This window comes from Leptopilina heterotoma, unplaced genomic scaffold, assembly GCF_015476425.1.
Source record: "Leptopilina heterotoma isolate Lh14 unplaced genomic scaffold, ASM1547642v1 Lhet_112, whole genome shotgun sequence".
In the NCBI taxonomy this organism is placed as follows: Eukaryota; Metazoa; Arthropoda; class Insecta; order Hymenoptera; family Figitidae; genus Leptopilina; species Leptopilina heterotoma.
In genome coordinates, this window is record NW_025110831.1 from 124,411 (window position 1) to 149,491 (window position 25,081).

General features: G+C 24.5%; 1 protein-coding gene across 2 annotated transcripts in view; it reads left to right on the forward strand.

Annotated features, from left to right (window-relative positions):
• LOC122504799 overlaps window positions 1–25,081 on the forward strand; it is a 124,016-nt gene that overhangs the window by 2,006 nt on the left and 96,929 nt on the right. Inside the window, exons 1-2 of one of the 2 annotated variants that reach the window (XM_043616059.1) lie at window positions 16,065–16,182; window positions 17,019–18,321. The exons of the other annotated variant lie outside the window; for it this stretch is intronic. The gene's annotated coding sequence lies outside the window, so the exon portion shown is untranslated. Of the gene's footprint in view, window positions 1–16,064; window positions 16,183–17,018; window positions 18,322–25,081 lie in introns of those variants that run through there. 2 annotated transcript variants of the gene reach the window in all.

Consider the following 25,081-nt stretch of genomic DNA (forward strand, 5'->3'; position numbering starts at 1 on the left):
TTATTATACTATATTATTATTACGATGACTTTTCATTTATAAACTTCTATTGAGGGTGGATTGTAGGTGGCTAAATAGATTTTAATCAGTTTTATCCAATTAGTTAAAAAGTTTTTTTCTCCATCGAGTATTTATCATTTCATCTAAAAATAAGGAAAGATTTTAGGTATTAATGACTAGAATATTTACGCACATAGAACATAATATTTTCTGAATATTTCGAAAGTATATTTCAGTGAAAAGAATCTTAAATGTTGGTGCACTGAGTAAAGTATCGGTGAAATGCTCCATTTTTACAAACCTTGATTTGGGAAATTTTTTTCTAAATTTCACTGCAATTACTTCAAGAAAAAAAGCAACGATAGAAATAGAATATCCAGTCACCAGTACACCAACTAATATTGGTAAAAGTTTTTCCTTCGTTATTATTTCTGGTTGCAAGCTATTAGTATTCGAGTATACATCATCCTTGTAATGATCTCTAATTAATCCAGCTTCTGAAGCTCTTAGAATTATTTCATTGAATCGATCCAGAAAGGGTGAATGTTCTTTTGGAAAGAATGTAGCGACCAGAAAAGTAATTGTCTCTTGTAGGATTTTAACATTTATTTCGCCATGTTTAGCTTTATATTTATTAACACGATGTGCAGCTCGTTCAAAAATACACGTTATCTCCTGATGATGGATGGTTAAATTTTTCAAACATTCTTCTTCACCTTGAAGAGGAATTAGTGTTGCTTTCTTTGCTAATTGACGAATTTCGAAAATTGTACTTTTGGACAATAAAAGTTTATGTATCTGTTCAGACACGATCGGCTTTAATGGTGAATTCACCAGATCGGTGAGAGTTGAAATCGAAGGAGCTGGTCGAAAATTAATGTCTAGAATTATAGAGTACATGTAACTTGTGTAGACAGTGCATGCAATTAGTAATGAACCGAATATTATTCGTTCTAACCAATTCTTCGGCTCTTGATTGGTTGACATTCCTATTATAATTTGACTGATGTTCAATGTTTGCCATCTGGTTTTTTTGAAATTCAGTAAAAATGCTGTAAATCGTATTAGAGTGATTAAACCAATTGTCGCTAAAATCATGTGTCCAAATTCTGAAGAAAGTTTAAAATCTTCGGTAAGTTTGACCGTTTTTGGTATAACAGCCTTGACAGTTTCGAAATTTAGAGTTCGTATGTTCTCCATATGTAAATCAGCAGTTGATACAAAATTTACCCAAATTTCAGGATCTACTTCTCTGAACTTAATGTTAAATTCTTGATGTACTTTTTTCATTTCACTTTCATTTTTCCCAAAATTGACTTTACTAGCAGCCAACGTTATTGGTGTTATTTTGTATTTAAAATTCATCACTTGGGCCAAAATTTCGACCAGTATTTTTCCTTTTCTATATTCCTTTTCAGATGAATCCTTAATGGGTTGACAGGAGAAATTTAATTTGTATCCATAGAGATTGAGTAGTTTATTTGGGAACCATTCACTTTTGGATACCACTTCGGTTGAGTAATTCTTCATAAAAGGGTTCAGTTGACTTAAAAGAGGTAAAACTTGAAAATTAGGTTTAATTTTATCTTGTGATTGTTGTTCATAGGTCAATAGAGTAACATCTAGGTATTTTTCCAGCCAGAAAGAATGTAGTATTTCGTTGATATCGCCACTAGTTGAGGAAATAGATTTTAGAACTAAGCATCTTGGTTTTGATGATCTCAGTAATAAATTATTATTATTAATCAAAAATTTATTAAATTCTTCTATCGTATCTGCATTTTTCCACTCTAGGATGAATAATGTAGTACTTCTGGGTCGTTGTAGGAACTTTAGATACGATACGGTAAGATTTGTGTTTATTTCACTTTTACTGATAGCCAAAGATGGAAAATGTGAATTTACACTCGATGTGAGAGAATTTATTATTGGATTCTCATTTTCCGAGTGATTGAAAATGAAAACTACTTGATGTAACTTAGACTCTTCTTGTAGATACTTCACCAAACCCCTATAGTAGTTATTTGTCGAAGACACTATGATTACTTTCAAAAAAATATGACTGAAAAAATAAACACGTAAAAGCTTCATCGTTTGGAATTTATTTTACAACCACTGCGTCAAAAAGACAGAAATTGTGTGACAATGAGACTAAAAGCTATTTTGAGTTAGTAATAAAGTAAATTTGTTATATTTGACTCCTTAATTTCCAATTGATTTTATCTTTATTTCGTCATGGAAATTAAAATCGTGACTTTGATTTTCTGACTAAACTAGGGGAAAGGGGTTGAAGCAGAAACGTAGTTGTTTTTTTTTCACAAAACATTTGGAAATTGATGGATGAATTTGGAGTTCAATTTAGATAATTAAATTTCAATACCATGTTTATAGAATTGTTGCTATAATTGTTTAATACATAATTCAGTGTAAGAAATTAGTTAATAATTAGTTATTTTAAGTTTTTTTATTTGTGGGAATTTTGTAAAATTACAATTTCAAATGAATTTTATTAGAAATATAAAAAAACTTAGATTTAAAATAAATTTTAAAAACTAAAATTCTTCTGAAATTAGTTCAATTTTCTAATTATTTAATTGATTATTAAAAATAATAGATTTCTAGACAAATTTTAGTTAAAAACATTAAAACAAATTGAATTTTGAAGCAATTACAAATCATTGAAGAAATTCAAATATTTTCAAAAATTAGTAAAATTCTTCACAGAAATTCAATTATTTTTTAAAATTAATAGATTTCTTCACAGAAAGTCAATTATTTTCAAAAATTAATAAATTTCTTTACAGGAATTCAATTCTTTTTTTAAAATTAATAAAATTCTTCGCAGAATTCGATTATTTTCAAAAATTTTAAATAAAATTCCACTCGAGAATTTAATTGCTTTTCAAAATTAGTAAAAATGTTCCCAGAAATTCAATTATTTTCAAAAATTTATTAAAATTATTAGCAGAAATTCAATTATTTTCAAAACTTAAAAAAATTCTTAATAGAAATTCAATTAATTTTAAAATTAGTAAAATTCAATTATATTCAAATATTTCACAAAAATTCAATTATTTTGAAAAATTATAATAAAATTTTCCGCAGGAATTCAATTATTTTCAAAAATTTATTAAAATTATTATCAGAAATTCAATTATTTTCAAAAATTAATAGAATTCCTTACAGAAATTATTGAATTTCTATATATTATTTTATTATTATTATTATTATTCTTATTATTATTATTATTATTATTATTATTATTATTAATTATTATCAATTATTATTAATTTTAAAATTAATTGTATTTTTAAAATTAGTAAAATTCAATTATATTCAAATATTTCCCAAAAATTCAATTACTTTCAAAAATTAATAGATTTCTTCACAGAAATTCAATTATTTTCAAAAATTAATAGATTTCTTCACAGGAATTCAATTATTTTTTAAAATTAATAAAATTCTTCTCAGAATTCAATTATTTTCAAAAATTAGTAAAATTCCTTACAGAAATGATTGAATTTCTATATATTATTTTATTATTATTATTATTATTATTATTATTATTATTATTATTATTAATTATTATCAATTTTTACTAATTTTAAAAATAATTGTATTTTTAAAATTAGTAAAATTCAATTATATTCAAATATTTCCCAAAAATTCAATTACCTTCAAAAATTAATAGATTTCTTCACAGAAATTCAATTATTTTTAAAAATTAATAGATTTCTTCACAGGAATTCAATTCTTTTTTTAAAATTAATAAAATTCTTCGTAGAATTCAATTATTTTCAAAAATTTTAAATAAAATTCCACTCGAGAATTTAATAGCTTTTCAAAATTAGTAAAAGTTTTCACAGAAATTCAATTATTTTCAAAAATTTATTAAAATTATTAGCAGAAATTCAATTATTTTCAAAAATTAGTAAAATTCTTAAGTTAAATTCTTAGTTATAGAAATTCAATTATTTTTAAAATTAGTAAAATTCAATTATATTCAAATATTTCACAAAAATTCAATTATTTTCAAAAATTATAATAAAATTTCTCGCAGGAATTCAATTATTTTTAAAAATTAGTAAAATTCTTAACAGAAATTCAATTATTTTTTAAAATTTATTAGTAAAATTCGATTATTTTAAAATATTAACAGATTTTTTCACAAAAATTCAATTACTTTAAAATATTAATAAAAATTTTCGCAGGAATTCAAATATTTTAAAAAATTAGTAAAATTCTTAACAGAATTCAATTATTTTCAAAAATTTTAATAAAATTCCCGGTAAAATTTTAATTATTTTCAAAAACTTTCCTCAATTCAATGATTTTTAATATCTACTAATTTAAAAAAAATTCCTAAAAGAATTCAATTAGTTAAAAAGAATTGTAATACAATTCTACGTAAACATTTAATTATTTTCATAAATAATAAAAATTTCACAGGAATTCAATTATTTGCAAATTATTTTGATATAGGTATTATTCAATTATTTTCATAAATAATAACATTTTTTACAGAAATTCAATTATTTTCAAAAATTAATAGATTTCTTCACAGGAATTCAATTCTTTTTAAAAATTAATAAAATTCTTCGCAGAATTCAATTATTTTCACAAATTTTAAATAAAATTCTACTAAAAAATTTAATTACTTTTCAAAATTAGTAAAACATTTTTACAGAAATTCAATTATTTTGAAAAATAGTGAAAATTTCACAGGAATTCAATTATTTACAAATTATTTTCATATATTATTCAATTATTTTCATAAATAATAAATTTTTTACAGGGATTTAATTATTTTCATGAATAATAAAACTCAATGCTGAATTTTAATTATTTTTTAATACAATTTTGATTGAATTTTACAGAAAATGTAATTATTTTAAAAAATTTTATTAAAAATCGTTGAAACAAAAAATTGATAACAGTTCTTTTAGCGGAAAAAAATAAATTCGTTGACAATGTCTCTCTCATAACTCATAATCTCCTCTTATAATTGCAAAAATTGGACTAATATTAATGACCATTTATTTACCAATGCTTTAATTAATGCTTGATTGTTCCTTGGTTACAAATATTGTTCTAACGTTTTGTTTTGCAAATACCAATACATGGCAAACATTTTTTCGGAAAATAAAGAAAATTATATAATTTAAGAAAAGGACAAGTATTTAAAATATTTCTATCACTCTATTAATTTTAAAATATACTGTTTTACACTCAAGAAATTTCGGTTGTGATGCTATAAATAAATCCATATTTTGATGTAGTGAATTATACATTTGATTAATATGGTAGCACGCATAGAAAATCGGTGAAGTGTTAATTAAATTCAAGTCACTTTGATTTATACATAAAGGTGCATCATTTCTAAAATATAGGCAAAGTATCATAAAAATTAATAATTTAAAGAAATTTTTTTCAGTTAGTTTAGAATTTTAAAAACAAAAATCGTGTCTCGTTAATGACATTACTTTTATTCCTGGCTTCGCACTTATCTACTTTTTTAAAATTATTTATCGAGTGCGAAGTCTGTTATTCTGAAAGAAAAAAATTGTTTTGGTCAAAATCTATGGATATCAAGTAGTTAAACATTTAGAAACGTTATTTTTCCCCCAAAAAAGTTGTATAGAAAACATTTCTCTTTCTAATTTACAAATCGAAATTTGGGTTTTTGGTAAAATACAAATATTTTTGCTATAATTACTTCAAGAATAAAAGCAATGATAGAAAGAGAATATCCAATGATTAGTATAGAAAATAGTAAAGGAAAAAGTTTTTCTTTTGTCAGCATATCTAGACTCAAATTTATACCCTTTAAAAGTTGAGCACTATCACAGTAATCCTTAAGTAATCCGAATTCTATAGCTTTTAGAATTATTTCATTGTAGCGATCAATAAAGGGTGACGAGTTTTTTGACAAAAAACTTATAAACGAGTGTCCAATAGCTTCAGGTATTATTTTGACATTTATTTTTCCGTTTTTAGCTTCGTATGTACTAACATAATGTTCTGCATTATAAAGTAAACAGGTTATATTTTTATATTCAATCATTTCTTTCAAGCAATCTTCCTCACCATACATTGGAAGATGAATGGAATTTTTACTAAAATTTCCAACATTTAAATTTAAACTTATTGTTTGTGGCAAAGAGAATTCTAATTTTGGTTGTAATGATGAGTTGAAAAGTTCTTCTAGAGTTGAAATTTCAGAAACGTCAGGAATAAAACTGATGTCAAGAATAATTGAATAGAAAAAACTTGTAAATGTCACGCATATGATTAGAAGTGAACCGAAAACTATTCTTTCACGTAAATTCACGGGTTCTGGAAGATTTGGCATTCCCAATAGAATTTGATAGATGGTTAATGTTTGCCATGTTCTTTTTTCGAATTTTAATAAAAAGACTGCTAATCGTATAGTTGCAATCATGAAAATTGTTCCAAATATAACGTACAATGTATTATCTGAAGTGTGAATGACATTGTTGTACTTCATCTTTTTTGGAATAACAGCCTTAGCAGTAACAATGTTTATTATTCGCAACTTTGTATTATATACGTAACCTTTGTTACGTGAAGCAAAATTCAACCAGATTTCGGGACTAACTACAGCCATTCTAGTTCGAAATTCTTCCAAACTTTTACTATCGGTAGGGTTTAACATGACGAATAATTTAGGTTCAAAATTCATTGCTTTTGACAAAATGTCTAAAAGTTTATTTGCCCTCGCGTATTCGTTGTCAGATGTAAAATTAGCAGGATGACAGGAGAAATTCAATTTGTGTCCATTGAGATCGAGCAATTTATTTGGAAACCATTGACTTTTAAGTGATACCACCAAAGAGGTGTTTTGATTCCTAAAAAGATTTATGTGACTTAAAATGGGTAATTCATCAAAACTTGATTTGATCCTTCCTTGGGGTTCATTATTAAATGTCAATAAAGTAATATCCAAGTACGTATTTATCCAGAAAGAATGCAAAATTTCGTTGATGTAGTCTTGATTCGGGGCTAAAGTATTTAGAACCAAACATCTTGGTTTTGATGATCCTAGTAATACATCATTTTTGTTTTCTAAAAATTCATCGAATTCGTTTATTGTCGATTCACTTATTAATTGTAATACGAATAGTGTAGTATGTCTTGGACTTGCCAGTAGCCTTTCGTATGATCCACTACTTTCTTCAATCATTTCATTGTAACTGATGCTCAACGATGGAAAATGCGAATTTACTGTTGCCATAAGAGAACTAATCATTGAATTTGTACTGTTATGTGAATCGTCGAGAATGAACACTACCTGATGTAATTTTGATTCTTCCTTTAGGTATTTTATTAATTCATCATAGTAATTGCTTGTCGAAAGTCCTAGACTTTCACTACAAATTAAGCAGAGAAGAAGAAATATTTTCTTGAAATTCATTGAACACAAACCTTGCGAACAACTGTTCTGCCTGACTGATCGAATTTGTCTTCCAATAGGCGATGTAAATTTCTCATTATTGACTCTAATTAAATTATTTGACAAGATTTTATCTATTCAATAATGACTATTGACGTTGGTTATTATCTTTATCTCGAATTTGATAAAATTTGTTAAAAGGATGAAGTAAAAAATTTGTAAAAATAATATTCTTTAATACAGTTTCTGTTGATTTTATCTTTCTAATTTAGTAATGAAAATGAAAAAGGCTATTGTCGACTATATTCGATAGAAATTAATTCCCAAATGTACAAAATTTTGTCACGTTTAACTATATTTTAAAATATAAAAACTCTATAATAGACTTCGAACTCGATAATTAATTTCAAAAAAGTAGCTTTCAAACTAAAAAAAAGTTGTAAAAAAGTAGCTATCGAAAAATTAAACTTGACGAACAAAAAAACTCGAATTAGACACTTCACAAAACTGACAAAAATTCCATTCTATATTTTATTTTCCTGACTTTTTACTAACTTTCATGAACAATATTTACTTTTTTCTCATTCTGTTAATAAATTGAATTCCTGCAACGAATTTTATTATTCATGAAAGAATTTAAATATTTATAAAAATAATTACATTCTTGCGAAGAATTTGATAAAAAATTTTAAATAATTGATTTCTTTCGACTAATTTTATGCAAATTCTAATTTAAATAATTGAATTTCTGAGAAATTTTTATTATTCATGAAAAGAATTGAATTATTACGAAGATTTTTACAAAAAGTTTTTTAAATAATTGAATTCTGTTTGGAAATTTTATGAAGATAGTAGATATTTAAAATTATTAAATTGCGGAAAGTTTTTAAAAATACTTAAATTCTACAAAGAATTCTATTAAAATTTTCTATGATAATTAAATGTCTGTGTGGTATTTTATTAAATTTCTTTGAAAATAATTGAATTCCTAAAAAACATTTTATTATTTATGAAAATAATTTAATTCTTGAGAACGATTCTATTAGAACTTTTTAAAATAATTGAATTTCCAAGAAAAAATGTATTCCTTTTAAAAATAATTGAATTCTTATGATGAATAAATGTTATTTACGAAAATAATTGAATTTTGCAAAGAATTTTATTGAAATGCCTCAAAATAATTGAATTTTCGAGAATAATTTTGTTATCCATCGACATAATTGAATTCTTTCGAAGAATTATTTATTATGTAAATAATTGAATTCTTGGGAAGAATTTTATTAAAATCTAAAAGAATAATTGAATTTTTTCCAAAAAATTTAATTAAAATTATTGTATTTTAAATAATTGATTGCTTTCGAAAAATGTTATTAAAATATTTGAAAATAATTGAATTCCTGTGAAAAATTCTAATATTGTTGTAAATAATTGAATTCTTCCAAAGAAATTTAAAAAAACATTTTTTTAAATAATTGACTTTTTTCGAGGAATTGAAATTTAATTTTTAAGAATAATTACATTTTTTGAGCAATTCCTGTAAAATTGTATTGAAAATAATTGAAATCCTGCGATGAATTTTATTATTTATGAAAATAATTGAATAGTTGCTAAAAATTTTATTAAAATTTCCAAAAATAATTCAATTCCTGAAACGAATTTTATTATTTGCGATAAAAATTGAATAATTGCGAAAAATTTTATTAAAATGATTAAAAAGAATTGAATTCCTGTGAAAAATTCTAATATTGTTGTAAATAATTGAATTCTTCCAAAGAAATTTAAAAAAACATTTTTTTAAATAATTGACTTTTTTCGAGGAATTGAAATTAAATTTTTAAGAATAATTACATTTTTTAAGCAATTCCTGTAAAATTGTATTGAAAATAATTGAAATCCTGCGATGAATTTTATTATTTATGAAAATAATTGAATAGTTGCTAAAAATTTTATTAAAATTTCCAAAAATAATTAAATTCCTGAAACGAATTTTATTATTTGCGATAAAAATTGAATAATTGCGAAAAATTTTATTAAAATGATTAAAAAGAATTGAATTTCTGTGAAAAATTTTGTGATTTTTCAAAATAATTGAATTCTTCATAAGAATTTGAAAAACATTGTTTTAAATAATAATTTTTTTCGAAATATAATAAATATTATGAAAATTGTATTTTAAATAATTGAATTCTTGCGGAAAACTTTATTTTCGATAATAATTGAATTTATCGATTAATTAATTTAAAAATAAATTCTTGTTTAGAATTTTATCAAAGAATTATTGAAAAAAATTTAATTTACTTCAAAAATGTTATTATTAGTGAAAGTAATTGAATTATTGTGAAGAATTGTATAAAAATTTTGTTAAATAATTGATTTTTTCAAAATATTTTTAAAAATTCTATTCTAAATTAATTGAATTTGTATGAAAATTTTATTATCTATGAAAATAATTGAAAATTTGCATGAATTTTATAAATTTTTATTTAAATAATTTAATTTTTTTTCGAAATTTTATGTAAATACTTGATATTGAAAATAATTGAATTTTGAATATTTTTTAAAAATAATTGAATTCCTGTAAAAAATTCTAAAATATTTGTAAATAATTGAATTCTTTCGAAGAATTGAAGAACCTTTTTTTTAAATAATTGAATTCTTCCAAAAAATTTAAAAAGAATTGAATTTTTTTGTGAAATTTTTTGTTATTTTTAAAAATAATATTAAATTCTTCGTAAGAATTATATAAACATTGTTTTAAATAATTAATTTTTTCGAAATCTAATAAATATTCTGAAAATTTTATTTGAAATAATTGAATTCTTTTGCGATATTTTATGAAAATACTAGATATTGAAAATAATTGAATTTGAAATATTTTTTTATAATAATTGAATTTCGAATATTTTTTGAAAATAATTAAATCGTTTTAAAGAATTTGATTTTAATTTATGAGAATAGTTTTTTGATTTCTAGTATTAGCGTACTTAAAGTAGTGGAAATTCTCAAAAAAAAAAAAATAAATAAATATTAGCTTTTAGTGGCTGAAATCTGAAAAAAGTATCCAAATAGTAGGTTTTAGTAGATGAATGCGAAGCCTGTAATAAGACAAATTTTGCAATTGTCATTTCTGATTTTTCTAGGTGCCAAAAAAATTTTGTAAATTTATAAATAAACAAAATACAATTAACTTCATTAGTTGTAAAATTTTTATTAAAAAAGGTAAATACAACAAATTTAATTAAAAGTAGTGTCATCGGAATGGTCAATAAGTCTCAAACTCTCGTATTGCTTTATCTTCTTCATAAATTATTTTCAATCAACTGTAGATTCCATTTTAATTCCTTTAGCTAAAACAAAAATTTATTATAAGTATAGTTAGAAATTTTAATCTTAATTTCGTTTCGATTTTCACTTACCCATTAATAGAAAGTAATCCTGGCATCATGAACAAATTTTCTAATTAAAATTATATCACTACAAATTATTCTGGTCAACAACAAAAATACATCTTTTAATAAAATTATATCGTTTGAGAATCTTTTCTTGCCAAAATTTACAACCGATAATTACTTCAAAAAGAAAAGCAATGATAGAAAAAGTATATCCGATTGTAAGCACAAAAAACAGGATAGGTAGAAGTTTTTCTTTTGTTATTATTTCCGGTTCAAAGCTGTTGCTATGTAAACGTTCAGCAGCTCCATAATAATCTTTAAGTAACCCAAATTCTGAAGCTTTAAGGATTATTTCATTGTAGCGATCGATATAGGGCGACATAGTTCTGTGTGAGAAAGTTGTGGCTGAATATTTAATAGCGTCTGGTAATATTTTAACATCAATTTCACCATTTTTCAGTTCGTATGTGTTAACATGATGTGCGGCATTATTAATTACACATGTTACATTTTGATTGTTTGTCAATTCTTTTAGACAATATTCCTGTCCTCCGTATGGAATTTGAATAGATGTTTTCATCAAGTCTTGAATTGCGCGAATTGTATGTGTTGTCGAACGTCTTAAAGCGTGCTCCATTCTTGGTATCAATGGCGATTTGACAAGTTCAGTTAGGGTGGAAATTTCGGGAATGGGATGAAAATTAATATCGAGAATTACTGAATAAAAATAACTTGTATAAGCAATGCAGGCAATTACCAATGAGCCGAAAGCAATTCTCTCGGGGATTTTCTTTGGTTCTTGATTGGTGGACATTCCTAGTATAATTTGACTGATGTTCAGAGTTTGCCATTTGGTTTTTTTGAAATTTAGTAAAAATGCTGTAAGACGTATTAGAGTGATTAGACCAATTGTTCCTACGATCATGTGCCAAAATTCTGGTGATAGTTTAAACTCCTCGGTATGTTTTATCGTTCTTGGAATAACAGCTTTAGCACTGTCGAGATTTAGAATTAGTATATTATTAGCTCTGATAATATCCTCGTCATAGAATGATTTGACATTCAACCAAAGTTCGGAATTTATCCCCTTACTTTTGTCCTTATTCTCCTTGTCCAGTCTTACTATTTCACTTTTATTTTTTCCAAAACTTATTTTACCTTTCCTTATTAGGAACAACGTTACTTGTGGTTCAAAATTCATTTTTTGTGACAAAATTTTAACGAATTTTATTGCCTTTTGGTATTCTTCTTCAGATGAATCGTTGGCGGGTTGACAGGAGAAATTCAATTTGTATCCGTGTAAATTGAGTAGCTTATTTGGAAACCATTGACTTTTGGATGATACCATCTCGGTTGAGTAATTCCCAGTGAAAGGATTCAATTGACTTAGAATGGGTAATTGATTGATACTTGGTTTAAGCATTACTTGCGGTTGTTGATTGTAGGTCAAGAAAGTAATGTCCAAATACTGATTTTGCCAAAAGTAATCCAGTGTTCTGTTGATGTTAACACGTTTGGAAAATTGTTTGAAAATTGGGTTCAAAATTAAACATCTTGGCTTTGATGATCCGTCTAGTAGTTTATTGTTTTTAATCAAAAATCTATTCAGTTGCTCTATTAGGTCATCATTCTTGAACTTTAAAACGAATAATGTTGTACTTCTAGGACGATTAATTAACTTAATTTGTAATTTTGAAAGTTTCGAACGTGCTGCATTGTATTTGATAAGCAAAGATGGAAAATGTGAACTAACTGCTGTGATAAGAGAATTCATTAGTGGATCATCATTTTTATTGTATTGTTTGTCTAATACGAACACAACTTGATGCAATTTTGATTCTTCTTTTAGATACTTTATCAGTCCATCGTAGTAATGATTTTTTGTAAATATTTCAAAACTTTGACTCAAGAATATACAACTGATAGTGTATACGACTACGAACTTCATTATGCCGAATGTCGCGATTGACTGATAGTAAACCCTCAATGAACCCGAATTGTAGTTTGAGGAAAGAGACTTGGAGTTATTTAATTCATTAACGCCGTTCGAGTAATAACTTATAGTGACTCCTCAGTTTTTTTTACCCCATTTGAATATATCGTTAGGGAAATTTTTCATCATCCTCATTGTCTTAATTTAAAACATATTGGGGATTTAAATATTAATTATTAACCATATTAAGTTCATTAAAATTTCTAATTAAATTAATTCAACATTGAAGTTCGTTTATTTATGAAAATTGTAAACTCATTTAAAATTAAATTAATTTTGAGATATTTGAATAAAATTATTCATTAAATAATTTATTTATCTTATGATAGTTGTTCAAGATTTAAGTTATTTAAAAAGAAATCTTTGTCCAAAATTTGAAAACATTGAATGTTTTGTATTAGAGTTTGTTTTTATTTTTATAATTAAAAATTTGAATTAAAAATTTTTACGCGCGAATAATTAAAAAGTTTCCCTAATGTCCTCTGATTATTATTTAAACATTTTTTTTATCTCTTAATGTGAGATTAAAGAGTCTTTCTAACCAAGACAGCGTTTTTTTAATACCTTGATATTTAACAACTTAAAACTAAAATAAGAAATACGACCTTTTGAATTAAAAAACAAATGCATAGAGTCAAATATAAAACTTTCGTTAACCCAAATCGTTTTTATCTCTAAAGTAGAAGGTAGATTAATGCTCATATGCATTAAATATTAAGTACAACAGTAAAAAAAGTGCACTGTCAATAATAGTTTCCTTTTTTAGAAGAATAATTTTCTATAATTATTTATCACATTTTATTACATTCTGTATTAAAAATTTCATATTTTTTTGGAAACCCCTTAAATTATTACTTAATTGTTAGGCTTCGTTGACCCCTTGACCCTTAACCTACATTACGAGGTCATAAATCAAGGGAGGAAATTGGAAAACAATGTGTTAATCATGTTCGATGAATATACACTGCTTTTATTTCCTTAGCGTCTGACTACATGCGGACATTAACTACTGTTCTCTGTTGACACAAACCACTGATTTACTTTCCCCATTTCAATTTTTATCAAAGCTACAAATTTTTTTAAAAAATTTAAATACATTACATTTAGAAATAAAATTTTTTTTTTAACTAAAGAAATTTCTTTTGCTAGAGCTGACATATTATATTAATAAAAACTAGCAACAATTTTTTAATTCAAACTATTTTTTATAAAAATAAAATATGAATTGGAATATAACTTCTTCAAATGGGTATATTTTTTATTTGTTAATCATAAATTTTTAAAAAATTTCTAATTTGTAATATTTTGTTTATTATAAATCGTAAACAAATAACCTGCATTTATTTGTCAAATAATATTTTTTAAAGAAAAAAAAGCATACACAGAAACTAATTTCAAATTGCGAACAGAATGAATGAAAAAATACGGAGATTAATATAATTAATTTTATGAGTCCACGCTGGAAGGAATAACTAGTTTTAAAGTTATAAAGTAATGAAATTAAATAAATCTAATTTGTTTTTAGGGTAAGAATTTTAATTTAATTAATTGAATAATTATATTAAATAATTAATAAACCTGTAAGGAAGAAACCTTTAATGCAGGAAATGAAGAAAAGAAAACAATGAAGTTCTCAGAAATTCTCTCAAATATTTATTCAAGAAAGTTACAAAAAAAAATTTATCAATTAACCTTATTGTCAATTTATGAAATAATACAGTTTAATGAAATTGTATTCCTACTGGTTTGAAAGCATGGCTTCTAAGTTAATTTTTTTTTATAATTACAAACCATGGAAATAAGGGGTAAGAACAGTCATCAAATGATGAACTAAATATTTACAGATAGATAATTATAAATTTATTCCGAAAAGTTAAAAAAAATTTATCAATTAACCTTATTGTCAATTTGCGAAATAATACAGTTTAATGAAATTGTATTCCTACTGGTTTGAAAGCATGGCTTCTAAGTTAATCTTTTTTATAATTCCAAACCATGCAAGTAAGGGGTAGAAACAGTCATCAAATGATGAACTAAATATTTAGAGATAGATAATTATAAATTTATTACAAAAAGTTAAAAAAAAAATTTATCAATGAACCTTATTGTCAATTTATGAAATAATACAGTTTAATGAAATTGTATTCCTATTGGTTTGAAAGCATGCCTTCTAAGTTAATTTTTTTATAATTACAAACCATGGAAATAAGGGGTAAAAACAGTCATCAAATGATGAACTAAATGTTTACAGATAGATAATCATAAATTTATTCCGAAAAGTTAAAAAAAATTTATCAATTAACCTTATTGTCAATTTGCGAAATAATACAGTTTAATTAAATTGTATTCCTACTGATTTGAAAGCATGGCTTCTAAGTTAATCTTCTTTGTATTTCAAAACCATGCAAGTAAGGAGTAAAAACAGTCATCAAATGATGAACTAAATGTTTACAGATAATTATAAATTTAATGTGAAATAAATAAAAAATGAAATTTAAAATTAATTGTAAATGTAATTAAAGATAAATAACTATAAATTGAAATCAAAATAAATGTAATTTAAAACAAATTTAACTTTAAATAAATAATAAATTTAACTATAAATAAATAATACATTTAACTATAAATAAATAATACATTTAACTTTAAATAATTAATACATTTAATTTATAATAATTAATTAGAAATAGAATTTAAAATAACTAATTAGAAATATAATTTAAAATAATTAAAATGAATTGAAAATTATTAAAAAGAAACAAGAAAAGAAGAGAAAACAGTTGGAATACATAGAAACAGAGGTATATACATATGGATTGTAAGCTCGAGAATATATATGTAGATAGTATGCATCTGTTGCATTAGGGGGTAGCGGCGTGTGCGCGCCTATCCACTATATACTTGATAGAGCAGGCAGCATCATCAGGAGCATGGTGTGTGCTACTGGTTGTGCATGAAACCAGGATGAAGGTGCGCGAGGCGGAGGGTGCAGGCCAAGGAAATGGACCAATGGACGCATGCCCATGGCCTCAGTGGAGCGCGCGACATTGTGCCGAAAGCACTATATCCTCTCGCACTGCCTCGCTTATTTCGTTCCCCCTTCGCGAGTGACAACCCTTGCCCCCCTTCACCCCTTAATTCCCCCCCTAACAATTAAAAAAAACCAGGGGATAATAATTAAAGAAAAAAAAAATTTTTTTTCACCTACACCATTAAATTTCACCAAAAGAAAGAAGTTTGTAAAAATTATTTTAAAAAAAAATTTTTATTTATAAAAAAACATCAGGCTTTTTTTTTAAAGAAAAAAAAAAGCCAGGAATATATAACCAAAAAAAATCCCATGTGTCGTGTGCTGTGCTAAACTGTTGATTGTGTCCAGTGTGGTGAGTGTACATAAAAGAAAAGTGTGCGACAACGGAGAAATAAATTTTTCTAGATGTTTTTTTTTTTGTAAAATAAATATTAGTTTAACTTCTTTTTTTTAAAAATGGAAAATTTATTTTGTTTTAGTTTTTTCTGTTGGTGAAACAAAAATGGTATTTGTAAATATTTGTTTTTTTTATGGCAAAAAGATTTGGATAAATTTTAGTATATGACAAAATGTTAGTTTTTGAAAATAATAACTCTTGATAATTAGAATCATAGGGGGGATTTTTTCTGGTTTGATAAATTAGTGTTGGGGTAAAACTTAAAATTAGCGAAAAACAAAATGGTTGCATTTACCATTTCTTTTTCCTTCGTCAAAAATTTTTTTAATTAAAATTTTAGTTTAGCGAAAGGTCAATATTTCTGAAAATTAAATTAATTTTAAGATCCATCTTTTGTAGGAAAGATTCCTTTATGTTATTATTATAACAAAGGGTAATTTTTTTCAATTTTGAAGTAAATTTATTTAACGATGTTTCATCTTCCTCGGGTTGAAATTAATTTAATTTTGAAGAGAGTCCATCTTCTTTGAAAGTAAAATCCATTTTGTTTTTAATTTACCAAAGTCGGTAACTTTTATATAATTTTTTTTGTGATCATTATCTACTTTTTCGAATTTGCAATTCTTTGGTAAATCTTTATAATTTTGTTGTAATTCTATAAAAATTTTTGTAATTTTAATTTTTTATGATTTTTTATAATTTTTTGTAATTTTTTATGATTTTTATATTTTTTTATAATTTTTTATGATTTTTTTTTTATTAATTTTTATGAATTTTCCATTAATATCCAGTTGAGTATAATCGGAACTTGTGAGAATTATCTTCAATAGAATCTTGACAATGAAAGATCCTTGAGATAGGAGATATTGTAAGAAAGAGATTGTTTAAGAAAAGAAAACTTGTAGTTGAAAAAGAGGATTTTCGGAAAAGGATGCTCAGGTAACTTTTCAAGTATGCACAAGGTCGTGTCAAGGATACGACGACCATTACGAAGGACAAGAAGAAGAGCATCCTGAAGGATCAGAAATTTACGGATTTCTCTAAAATTACGAATTCTTCTCTAAAAATTTTTCTCTTAGGAACTTAAAATTAGTGAATCAAAAAGTAATTCAGTGATCTGATCCAGAGATTGCTTTGAAGTTTAAAAAACTATTTTGACAAGAAGGAAAAAAATTCTGTGGACAACTGAAGAAAATTTTATCACAAAAGAAACTTCCAGGGACCCCATAAAAGTCTTCAGGAACCAATATCTCTGAATTTACAGAAACAGATCTTCCTGAAGATTCAAAGTAAATTCAAAATAAATTCAAAAATTTAAGGAAACGATTTTTCCTTTTCAATATTGGAAAAATCCTTTGGATTTACACGAGAAAAATTAAGAATATCTTGCAATTGATCTTGAGAAGCATGAATCGTGAAACAAAATTATAATTCCGAAATTCGTGGTGGTACTCCTCCTGGATCTAGGAAATAGAATTTCCCCCCCCCCTCGCCGATGGTTCTGGAGGAAGTGTTTCCGGGAGGATTAGAGAGCAAGAGCTTCCGCTAGAGCAAGAAGTGAGAAATCTAACGAGAATATAAAGAGAGACGACAGGAACTTGATTCCAGGAATTGTAGATAAAAAAAAAGTAAATTTCCGAGATCGTCTCGGGAGTCTTTTTTTCTTGTTCTCATAAAGTCAAGTTTTTTTTTTTTGCACTCGGATTTTAAAAAATTTAACTTGAAGAAAAATTTCTACAATTATGAGTTGATGGTGATGACGTAATAAATATCGACAATAAATATAATGTTCACCGGAATTGACGCACGTTGCAAGGAAATAATGTTATCGAATGTTCGAGATATTCGGTGTTGTCGAAAGAAACGCGTCAAATTGGCACAATTATTTGCATTTTATTCCAGTTTTCAATTATTCAAAAAGTTCATTGCAAAAAGTTTCGGTCATTAAATTTTGTGAAATAATCAGGCCGAGGTGACGAAAGAGGAAAATTTTGCGAAGGGCAAAAAAAGAAACACGTCCATCTTGGAAAAAATGTGCAGGATAGAACAACCTGCTTGTGAGGTCTGATTACCTTTCAAAGGACAAAAGGAAAGGTGAGCTTTTCTATCCTTGTAATCTTTTTCTATTGGAAAAAATTTTTAAAAGAATTTTAAATCCATAATTAATTAATTACTGAATTCGGGATTATTGGTGACTAATTAGCACTAATTGTTATTATTAATTAATTTAGTGTATTAAAATCATTTTATTGATAGATTAAGGTTAATTAAAATATTTTAAATGATAGGAAACGTAAAATGCAAATCAACTACTCTAATTGAACATCACAATAAGAATGAGAGTATTAAATGATCGACATATTAGTTTAACCATAAAGCAACGTTAAAAACCACCATGTAACTTAATGTTTCAAGCAAAATCAACCATTTTTTTAACTTTTTCCGCCATATTGTGTCCGCCATTTTGAATTTTTGAAATCTGACTTCAAATTCGTAATCAGTGATCCCGAAAACCCCGAGTGGCATTTTTCAAATAAATTTGATTCATTTTTATATTTTTAATTGGTTGCCCAACTGAAAAAGTTCTATATAATTTCATTGTTTTCTTCTATTCATTTTCTGTATTAAGGGTTTCTTCATTACAGGTTTATTAATTACTTCTTTTAAACTATTTAATACAATTAACTATATTAATCTTCGGAATCTTTCATTCATTCTGTCCGCAGTTTGAAGTTAGTTTTTGTGTATGCTTTTGTTTTGTTTTTTCTTTAAAAAATATTGCTTGACAAATCAAAAATATTTATAAAATTCAAAGTTTTTTTTAAAAATAAAGGAAAAAAATGTATTTATAAATTATGTTTGTCAATTAGAAAATTTAATTGAAAATAAAACTGAAATTTTTTTGAATTTTTAGAAAATAAAGGAAAAAGTTTTATTGAAAAAAAATTAATTTAATTAACATTTTACTATAAATCCACTATTTTTAATAATTTTTGAAAATATTTTTTGAGAATTTCCAAATTCATTTGTTTTTAACTGAAATTAATTTTAAAATCAATTTTTATGAGAAAATTCTACTAGAATTCAATTATTTAAATACAAAAAACTAATTTATTGAATATTTGAATGTTTCTTAAAATTGAATTCGTTTGACGAATTTTAATAAAATTTTGAATAATAATTACATTATCGAGGAATTCGAATAAAATTTTATTAAAAACAATTGAAATTCGGCGATTAGTTTTACTATTCATGAAAATAATTAAATTCCTTAAAAGAATTTTATTATTTAGAAAAATAATTGAATTCCTGTAAAAATTTTATTATTTATAAAAATAATTGAATTATATTGCAAAGAAATTTATGGAAAATTTGTAAATAATTGAATTTCGGTGAAATTTTTATTATTTTATAAAAATAATTAAATTGTTGCGTAGAATTATGTATATTACAATTTTTTTCAAACAATTGAATTCTTTTGGAAAATTTTATTAATATTATGGGATATTAAAAATAATTGAATAGAAACATTTTTTCCAAAGTAATTGAAATTTTACCAAGAATTTTATTATATTCAATTTATTTTTTTAAAATAAATAATAAGGCTCAAGGTAGGTCCGTAAATCCCGTAAAAGTTCGTAACTTTGCTTGATGTCCGTAAAAGTCCGTTTTTTGAAAAAAGGTCCGTAAAGTTCCGTAATTTGATTCAGAAAGGATGAAAAATTCGTAAATTGTACGATATCATTTGGATAATTTTAGAGAAATTACAAATGATTGCAGAAATTCAATTATTTTCAAAAGTAATAAAATTCTTCAAAGAAATTCAATTATGTTCAAAATTTTTTTTGAAATTCTCGTCAAAGTTTCAATTATTTTTAGAAGTAATTAAATTCTTCTCCAAAATTCAATTATTTTCAAAAATTGTAATAAAATTTTTAGCAAAATTTCAATTATTTTCAAAAAATTTTCCTCAATTTAATGATTTTTAATAGAATGGATTTCAGTTAAAATTTTCGATTACAATTGAATATTAAAAGCATTAAAGCGTGAATTTTGAAAAGGTTTTAAATTAAAATTTTTGAGAATCTGAATATTTTTCATATTTTTAACTCTGGAATAAATTTTTTGAGAACATTTATTTGCCGATTTTTTTTTAAAATTATTACAAGTTTTTATTTTCTAATATATATTTAATTAAAGAATTTACGAATAATTGAAATTTTGGAAAATTAAATTATATACAAATGAATTTGGAAATTCTCAAAGAACTTTTTCAAAAAAATTATTAAAAATAATGCATTTATGGAAGAATTTTAGTTAAAAACACGAAAAATATATTTAATTTTGGAAAAGTCACAAATTATTGCAGAAATTCAATTAATTTCAAGAGTAATAATATTTTTCGCAAAAATTAAATATTCTTTAAATAATATTAAAATTCTTCTTAGGGATTTAATTATTTTCATAAATAATGAAACTGATCGCAAGATTTCAATTATTCTTGATACAATTTTAATCGGATTTCTCGAAACATGTAATTATATTCTTAAAAATTTTATTAAAATTCGTCGAAAGAATTCAATTGTTTAAAAATTTGTTGATAAAATTCTTTGTGGGAATGGAATTTTACGAAACATTCAATTATTGGATTTGAAAATAATTTAATTTGTAGTGGAATTTTCCAATAAAAATTGATTTAAAATTGAATTTCAGTTAAAATTTTAGATAATATTTGAATATGAGCCCTGGGATAAGAATTTTAATAATTTATAAAGATAATTGAAATTTTGACGAGAATTTCTACAAATTTTTGAACATAATTCAATTTCTGCAAAGAATTTTATTACTTTTGAAAATAATTAAATTTTTGCAATCATTTGTAATTTCTTTAAAGTTCTCCAAATTATATCGTACAATTTACGAACTTTTCGTCCTTTTCTTAATCAAATTACGGATTTTACGGACCTTTTTTTTTAAAAAAAAAATTGAATTTTACGGATTTTAAGCAAATTTGCGGACCTAGTTCGAACCCTGTAGTAACCATACAATAATATAGTAAGTTCTTTTTTGATGTATCCACCTAGTATATATGTTGTTAAAGGCAGGTGGCTACATTAAAAAAGAACTTACTGTATAATCACACAGAAAACTGAGTGTTGTTTTTATTTCGGGTAATTTTTTGGTTGGATAATCTTATTGAGGGTAATTTACCCTACTTTTGGTGTTGAAATAACACTTCCGAGCTAAAATTTGTTGCGGATACTTTTAACACTGATTTCAGTGTTGAAACAATATCCAGTTTTCTCTGTGATGTTAAGAAAATTATTTCAAAAAATTGATATTCTTTCTAATTAAAAATCATTAAAATTTAGTAGAATTCATGTAGAAACTCTATATAGAATCGTTCTATAGTCAAATTCTATAGAATATTCACTAGTATTCATATAGAATGATTCTAGTAAAATTCTATAGAATATTCACTAGTATTCATATAGAATGATTCTAGTAAAATTCTATAGAATATTCACTAGTATTCATATAGAATGATTCTAGTAAAATTCTATAGAATATTCACTAGTATTCATATAGAATGATTCTAGTAAAATTCTATAGAATATTCACTAGTATTCATATAGAATGATTCTAGTAAAATTCTATAGAACTTTTTCAGCTATGTTTGATTGTGGATTCTTTAATTTTTTAAATGTTTTATTTAATTTTATGCATGAGAAAATCTTGCTTTACAGTACATGGTACGTAAATTTACACTCCGCATATATGTATATACATACACTATATGTTAGAGCTTCCATTTTCTGACAAATGACTCAGCTCTGGAAGTCGAGTATTTGGAGACATTTCACAAAGTGTCTTTGGAGATCTTTGGAGTACACGTGTGATCCTCTCTTTAGAGAGCGAGAGAGAGAGAGAGAGAGAAATCTCTCTTTAGTGGAATACGCCTTATTAACGAAAGCCCCGATGCGAGAAACGTGCCCCAAGTAATAACCCATCGTGTTCACCAGTTTATGGAGAATTAGCAACCATTCGCTGAGAGATTGTGACACGAAGCAGGAGAGAAAGAGAAAGATAGAGAGAAGTTAAGAGTATAGTTATAAACGGATGGTGAAGATGATAGCGGGTGAAAGGGGAGGTTGGAGAGTTTTGAATTGGTACAGAATCACAAGGCTATCGTGTAATGAAATATGCATGGGATTAAGAGCGTTATTCGATGTAGAAGAACACTTTCCAGTACATAGTCTGTACTACTTCCTATATATTTTATTCAATTCCTTTTTGCCTTTCTGCTTCTCCGAAGCTCTTAACAAACTTCCTCTCTCTCTCTCTCTTTTTTTTTCTCTCTATTTCTCTTCAGCACTCTCTTCATTAAGAAACTCAAAAACGCGTAAAAGGTCATCTCATTCTCATTCTTAAGCTCTCGACACTACTGAATTTTCTCTTTTGGATGTAATGTTAATCCGACATTCTAGTCGGCTTTCATTTGTATATATTAAAAAAAAAACTTGAGTCCCGGACAAACGTTAAGTAATTAGATTTTTTTTAAATTAAATTTTCAATCGGATTAGTGTGTGTACCTACTTATGGATTATGCATTTAGTTTGAGGTCAGAAAAAAGAAGAAGAAGAAGAAGAAGAAGAAGAAGGGAAAGTGAAAATATATTCGATCAGCGCAATTTATTTGCTGATGCTATTGGAATGTTTAATTTAATGGATGCGAATTTGAAATGAGGAAGAATAAAAAATTCTATTTTGGTTTTATTTTTTTAGGGTTGGGGGTTTGAAAGAACCGGTTCAAAGTGAATTGATGATTAGGATTGCAGAGTTTATGTTTCTATTTAAGTTTTTACAAGTGCAAGTATTAAGGAGCTTTTAATCAGAATTTCTAATTTTTTTGGGGGTTTTAAGGGGAGGCACACCACCCCCAACTTTGACCCTTTTAAATTTTAATTATCAAAGAAGGTTATATTTTTTTTCTTGCACCATTTTTCACATAAAAACATATTGAAAAAACATATTTGGTCAAAAATTTGAAAATTAAAGTTTTTAAGAGATTTCAACCTTCAAAATTAATCTTCTGTTACAATTTTCAATATTTTATAACGTAAATTGTTTTTTAAACTTATTTTATAGATTTAAAGAACCTATCGCATGGATTTGCAAAAATATGATACGAGTTAAAAGATAAAAATTATAACCTCATCAAAAATTTAATTTTCGAATTTTTGACTATTTCAGCTGTAAAAGTTCTATAGAATTTCACTAGAATCATTCTATAGAATAATTCTATATGAATTCTAGTGAATATTCTACAGAATTTCACTAGATTGATCCTATAGAATTTCTACATGAATTCTACTAAATTTTAATGCTTTTCAATTTCAAAGAATTTAAATTCGCGAAATAATATTTTTCAACTTTATATTATTGTGTAATTGAATTTTACATTTGACTTCTATGACAAATTTTAGGCGTTTTACTTAAAATCAAGTAACATGTTTCGAGCAAAATCAATCAATTTTTTAAAGTTCTTCCGCCATATTGTGTCCGCCATTTTGAATTTTTAAAATCTGACTTACAAATTTGTAATCAGCGACCCCGAAAACTCCCGAGTAGCAAATCGATAAAATCATTATTTTATTTTATAAGAATATATTACTTTTTCAAAACTATTTTCATCACTTCAATTCAATTATTATTTTTAAGAATTTTTCACTAAACTTTTTCTTTAAATCAATTAATTTTCGAAATAGTTCTTCGACAATTTTCAAAATCCATTTATTTACAATATTTAATTTTACAAATTAAAATTATTCATAAATTCTTCAATTAAATATACATTAGAAAATAAAAACTTCAAATAATATAAAAAAAATTCTATCACATTTAAAAAAAATAATTGCAATATTAATTTATTTCTAAAAATTAATGCTAGATTGCTTTTAATATTCAATTATTATCTAAAATTTTAACTAAAATCCATTTTTAAATCAATTTTTATTAGAAAATTCTACTAGAATTCAATTATTTAAATACAGAAGAAACAATTTATTGAATAATTGCATGTTTCTTAAAATTGAATTCTCAAAATGAAGTTTATTAACAAATTTTCAAATAATTAAATTCTTTTGATGAATGTTAATAAAATTTTTAAGAATAATTACATTTTTCCAGGAATTCGATTAAAACTGTAATTAAAAATAATTAACATTCTGCAATGAGTTTTATTAATTATTGAAAATAATTGAATTCCTAAAAAGAATTTTATTTTCAACGAAAATAATTGAATTTCTGTAAAAATTTTATTATTTATGAAAATAATTGAATTTCTGTAAAAATTTTATTATTTATGGAAATAATTGAATTATTGCTAAGAAATTTATAAAAGAAATTGTAAATAATTGAACTTCTGTAAAATTTTTATTATTTTATGAAAATAATTAAAGGTTTGCGTAGAATTTTATTAAATTATTTATAAATAATTTAATTATTTTGGAAAATTTGATTAAAATAGTAGGTTTTAAAAAATCATTGAATTGAGGAAATTTTTTGAAAATAATTGAAATTTTGCCAAGAATTTTATTAATATTTTTGCAAATAATTGAATTTTGGAAAAGAATTTAATAATTTCTACAGATAATTGAAATTTTGACGAGAATTAAAAATTTTTTTTGAACATATTTTTATTTTTTTGAACTTTTTTTTTTTTAATTAAATATAAAATAAAAACATCCGGAACGTTATTCTTTTTGAACAAATAATTAAGATACCAAATGCTAAAATTTGAATGTAAAAACGAAGGAGAAACTTTTTACATACTATAGAGAAATAGACAAAAA